The sequence below is a fragment of the Euprymna scolopes genome, chromosome 2 (assembly GCF_053919585.1).
Source record: "Euprymna scolopes isolate OS-2025 chromosome 2, ASM5391958v1, whole genome shotgun sequence".
NCBI lineage: Eukaryota > Metazoa > Mollusca > Cephalopoda > Sepiida > Sepiolidae > Euprymna > Euprymna scolopes.
In genome coordinates this window covers 148,360-154,786 of record NC_136483.1, presented here as the reverse complement: position 1 = coordinate 154,786, position 6,427 = coordinate 148,360, and positions in this window count along the sequence as shown.

Here is a 6,427-nt window from a genome sequence, read left to right as displayed (position 1 = left end):
CACAACGAGTGGGCAGCCCCCACCTTATACGTAAAGAAAAAGAATGACGAAGTTAGAGTGTGCGCAGATTTTTCGACCGGGGTCAACTCCCTATTAAAAGATCACCATTACCCCCTACCCAGCCCAGAGGAAATATTCACGAAGTGGAATGGGGGTAATATCTTCTCCAAGATAGACTTGAGCGACGCGTATTTGCAAATACCGGTCGAGGAGAATTGCTCAAAAATACTATGCATCAATACGCATAAGGGATTATACAAATACAACCGATTGCCTTTTTGCATCAAAGTAGCGCCTGCCATCTTTCAGCAAGCGATGGACACCATGCTAAGTGGTATTGAGTGCGCATGTGCATACCTGGACGACATTGTTGTCAGGAGCAAATCCCTAGAAGAACATAAGGAACATTTGAAACAAGTATTTACTCGAATACAAGAATTCGGCTTTAAAGTAAAAGAAAGTAAATGTGACTTTTGTATGAGCGAGATTAAGTATCTTGGACAAATAATAAACAAACATGGACGACGTCCAGACCCAGACAGATCTGCGGCAATAAAAAATATGCCAGCACCCGATAATGTAACAACCTTGCAGAGTTTCTTAGGACTCGCAAATTATTACCAATCTTTTATTGAAGGAATGCATAACTTGCTAGCCCCCTTAAATAATCTGCTTAAAAAGGATACACCGTGGAACTGGACGCAAGAATGCCAAACCGCTTTTGACAAGATAAAGAGCGCACTAACATCCGAATTATTCTTAACGCACTTTGACACAAACTTAAAAATAGTCGTCGCTAGTGACGCTAGCTCCTACGGCTTAGGAGCATGCATTCAACATATTATGCCGGGTGGGTCTAGAAAACCAATAGCGCACGCTTCGAGAACGCTGATACCAGCCGAAAGGGCATATTCACAAATCGAAAAAGAAGCGTTGAGCATAATCTTTGCCGTGACTAAATTTCACCGATATTTATATGGTAGACAATTCATACTTGAAACCGACCATAAACCGTTAGTCACGATCTATGGATCAAAAAAAGGATTGCCGGTATACACCGAAAATAGATTGCTGCGTTGGGGTACAATACTACTTAATTACGATTTCCAGCTACAACATCTAGCATCAAAAAAGATTTGCCATGCGGGTGGACTGTCAAGACTGATACCACAGAAACACAATCTGGAAGAATCAGTCATTGCAGCAATTCGGACGAATGTTGAAGTAAAAAATATGGTAGCAAACATCATTAAGGAACTACCCGTAACTTTGTCGGACATTAAAAGGGAAGCCAAGAAAGATGAATATATAAAGGACATAAAAGAGAAAATTATAACGGACACAAATGTGCAGGAAGTTTTCTCCATGTGTGACGATGTGTTACTCTACAGCGAGAGAGTGGTAATACCCAAAACATTGCAGAATAGGATGTTAAGAGATTTCCACACAGGACATCCGGGGATAAATCGAATGAAGTCGTTAATGAGAAGCTACGTGTACTGGCGTAACATGGACACTGACATAGCGACAACAATTGATAAATGTAAAGGATGCCAGTTAGCGGCAAAATCTCCACCTATAGTACAGAAACCTTGGCCGAAAACCGACCAACCATGGTCGAGAATCCACATGGACTTCGCTGGTCCAGTAGATGAAAACTATTATTTAATTGTAGTGGATAGTTTCACAAAATGGCCGGAGGTAATGCGTTGCAGGAATCCAACAGCGAACAACTCAATAGGGTTCCTACACGAGTTATTTGCAAGATTCGGTGTACCAGACACACTGGTCACTGACAACGGAACGCAGTTCACATCCGCAGAGTTTAAGGAATTTTGCGACACGTTCCGAGTGAAGCACATCACGACTCCGCCGTATCATCCAAGGTCGAACGGCCTCGCGGAAAGGTTCGTGGACACGCTAAAACGAGCGTTAAAGAAATCCATTGGAACACCAACAGAAAAAGCTTTGCAACAATTCTTGCAAGTATATAGGATTACACCACATCCTAGTACACCATCAAACATATCACCAGCTGATCTAATGTTTGCCAGAAAGGTAAAATCAGCGTTTGACAAACTATTGCCAAGGCAGGCAATTATCCGAAACACTACACACACGAGAAGAAAGAAATATAACTCGGGAAATCGAGTATATTTTAAGTGCTACAGAAATAACACATCTAACCGGGAATGTGGAGTAGTGGATAAACGCATTGGTGATTGTACATACATGATTAAAGGTCCACAGAATATACATAAAAGGCACCTAAATCAGATAAAAAAAAACGGCATATCCAAGATGATGATGATACGACAACAGTCGAAGAGGAGGACACCATAGATATCATATACGAATCTTTTAATTTGGAACCGCCTCAAAATGCACCTGAAACCCGAAGATCAGGTAGGAAAAGAAAAGTGAATGAACCATTAATGGTAAACCCAAAAAGAAAAAGATATTGAAATCTGTGTGACTTCAAATCTTGGGAGGAGGTGTTGTGGTGGCAACCACTTATTTGCATATGCGAATAACATAACACTATAAATGGCAAGCCTAGGTTGGCCTTGGTGTGTCTTACTCAAATGCCACCGGAAGTGACGCCGAAGAGCGTACATGTCCTCCCACCAAGACTCTCTGACTCGACACCGTCATTTGTACATATTGTAAATATACCTTTTCTTTAATACACTTATTATTGCGTTATCTTGTTGTTTGCGTATTCATTGTATTTCCTTACTAATTATTGTTCAACCTTGCAACCACAACAGTATTCAACGTCCTTGTGAGGGAGGCTTGGGAATGGCAGACCTGAAGTGTCATCGAGACGTCACGAGGCTGGCTTTCCTAAGCCACTACCTTCAAAAGCACCAACCATGGCACTCCGGTATTACTGCCGCCTTTTCAGATTTCATTCTCGATCCCTCTGTCGAATGTTGTCGCAGGCTGTGGGGAGACTCAGCCTTCCTGAAAGAGTACCGAGTCGCGCTAAAAAAACTACCAAGGTCCAGCGACTTTGTGACTGCAACCCGTAGGGAACTCCACAGGGATCTATTGGGGAAGGGCTGCCGACGACTCGTTATGCGCGCGTTCGGGTTGGCAGCAGAGTGAGATCTGCTCCGCGTGGAGTTGGGCGCCAGGTTAGAGTCATCTAAACAATTCAGAGTTCTCTCTGACCTGGCGATTGGCCCAAAATTCGCTTCCCCTCGGCAATATACAATGCAGTTTCGGTTTTTTGGAGTCGCCTGCCTGTCCCCGTTGTGTGACGACGGTCCCAGAAACAATTAATCACGCTTTTTTCGATTGCCGCGAATTCCGCCGGTACTGGTCGTATATTGGCGAGGTGATGGTTCGCATCGACGCCAAGCATCCTCGCCCAATTACCGTATCAAACGTAGTGGAAAACGTGAGGCCGCATGGGACTGGGAAAGCATTGCAATCCTAGCTGTGGCGAAATTGATGATTTGGACATTGAGACCGCAAGATGGCTGGGGTGCTGTCTTTTTTGTGATCAGGATCTGATCGCTTTTTTTAAAAACCAACTACGAGTGAAGATCAGATGCGATAGAAGAAGGCTGCATCGTGCGGCTTTTAAAAGAAAATGAATACGTGTAGCAAGTCTGTGTACGAAGAAGGACCAAATTTGATTAGGTGTTCCCCCCTATGTCCGAAACGCTCGGATCCGGGGGTTCGTCGGACCCCCGCCCCTTTCTAGTCTTACCTTTTTCTAACCTCTCAGCCAGCTGAATAAATCCTTTTTCGTCTGATTAGAAAGCCTCCAAAACCCTCCAAAAACCATCATTTTTTTTTGCCCCCCCCTCCTCGAAATTCTACCCATCTTGGAGACACAATCAAATCTAACACTAACATTCCCGACCCCTCCCTAACCATTTTTTCTTTTCTCCCCAGTCTAGGACACCCCCTCCATTTAGATGCTGCCCGCAAAACTCTGGATCCTGGAGCATTTCAGACGGGGTAGGGCGAGTCTTACTAATCACTTTTTTTATTTTATTTTTCCCCCCACACCTATGACACAAATGAAATCTTATTAATATTGTTATCTTTTTTTTTGTATTTTCTGTACAAATAATAAATGTTTTAAAATTGGGTTTAAGAACGACCCACCCACACACACACACACAAACACATTAAAAAGGGTAAACACGATAAAAGATACTGGCTGAGGGAGAAATCTTTTTAAAGTTTAAAGCAGATGGAACAACCAACCTCAACCCCCCACCCGTTTCTTGAGTTGGCCTGGTGCCTCAAATTTTGTTCATTTTCCCATTTGTATTATTTCTTATGAAAAAAAAAATTAATATCTCAAAGTGTAGTTTCTGTTCTCCAGATGCTGCACTAAAAGTTATATCTGGGGGCAGCCCCACATATCAAACCATTGTCCTTGTAGCAATCATTTTTGGTCAATGTGAGGGAAAATACCAATTGTCAATATCCAGTTCCCCTCAGGGGAGCTGGTTCGCCCTCACCTACATTAAAAACGGCCTTGTGTCTTATTTGCTGTGTGGGAAAGCAAATAAATAACGGCTGTGTTGGCTTTCCGGCCGGGACTTCCAGAAACGCAATTAGCTTTGATAAAGGTTGGGGAGACCCTTCATATGAAACAATTGCTATTCATTTTGGAGAGCTCCCCCTTTGGTGTGGGGCTGGTATTCCCTAACATCATGGGGAAGCAGAAACTGGTCTGCAGCAAAACCTGACATCCATAAATTTCAACGCAGGGTTTCTTTAACTTTCTTTTTAGTCGCGTCGGTCGGTCGGTCTGTCGGTCTGTCGGTCTGTCCGTAAAAATTTTGTGCTTGGTCTTTTTGGTTAAGATCAAAGCTCTGTTGTTAATAGATGCTGTTCTTAGCTTTTTAAGCTTTTCTAGGCCTTCGGGCCGAGATCAAAGTGTAGCATCTGTTCCGTCAGATGCTGCAAGCAAAGACCTTATGTGGGGACGACCCCACAGATAAGACTTTGGTCAATGTAGCGGCAACGCTTCATACCAATTGTCACTATCAAACTCCCCTACTCCCCGGGGAGTTGATCCCCATTTCCCCTTCAATTCTCACACTAAAAATTGGCCTTGTGCCTAATTTTCTCGGTGGGGGAGAAAATAAATACCAGGCCTTCGGGCCAGGATCAAAGTGTTGTATCTGTTCCGTCAAATACTGCAAGCAAAGACCCTATGTGGGGGCGACCCCACAGATAAGACCTTGGTTAATGTAGGGGCAACCCTTCATATCAATTGTCACTATCCAGCTCCCCTACTCCCCAGGAAGTTGGTCCACATTTCCCCTTCACTCCTCACATTAAAAATCGGGCTTGTGCCTAATTTGCTCGGTGGGGGAGCAAATAAATACCCTCTTTTCTTGGCCTTTTGGCTCAGATAAAAGTGTAGTATCTGTCCAGCAGATACTGCAAACAAAAACCATATGTGGGGGCAACCCCACATATAAGACCTTGGTCAATGTAGGGGCAACCCTTCAATAAATGGTCACTATCCAACTCCCCCACTTCCTGGGGAGCTGGTCCCCAGTTTCCATTTCACTCCTCACATTAAAAATCGGCCTTGTGCCTAATTTGCTCGGTGGAGGAGCAAATAAATACCAACCCCAAATATAAGACCTTGGTCAAGGTAGGGAAATCCCTTCATACCAATTGTCACTACACAGCTCCCCTACTCCCCGGGGAGTTCGTCCACATTTCCCCTTCACCCCTCAAATTAAAAATTGGCCTTGTGTCTAATTTGCTAGTTGGTGGAGCAAACAAATACCCTTTCTTGGACTTTTGGCCAAGATAAAAGTGTAGTATCTGTCCGGTAGATACGACAAGCAAAGACAAGATGTGGGGGCAAACCCACATATAAGACCTTGGTCAATGTAGGCGCAACCCTTCACCCAATTGTCATTATCGAGCTCCTCTACTCCCCAGGGAGTTGGTCCCCATTTCCCCTTCACCTCCACATTAACAACCGGCCTTTTGCCTAATTTGCTCGGTGAGCAAATAAATACCGCTTTTCTCGGCTTTTTGGCCAAGATAAAAGTGTAGTATCTGTCCGGCAGATACTACAAGCAAAGACCAGATATCGGGGCAGCACCACATATAAGACTTTGGTAAATGTAGGGGCAACCCTTCACACCAATTGTCACTATCCAGCTCCCTTACTCCCCGGGGAGTTGGTCCCACTTTTCCCCTTCACTCCTCACATTAAAAATCGGCCTTGTGCCTAATTTGCTCGGTGGGTGAGCAAATAAATACCCTTTTCGTGCCTTTTGGCCAAGATCAAAGTGTTGTATCTGTTCCGGCAGATACTACAAGCAAAGACTATATGTGGGGGCAACCTCACATATAAGACCTTGGTCAATGTAGGAGCAACCCTTCATACCAATTTTCACTATCCAGCTTCCCCACTCCCCGGGGAGTT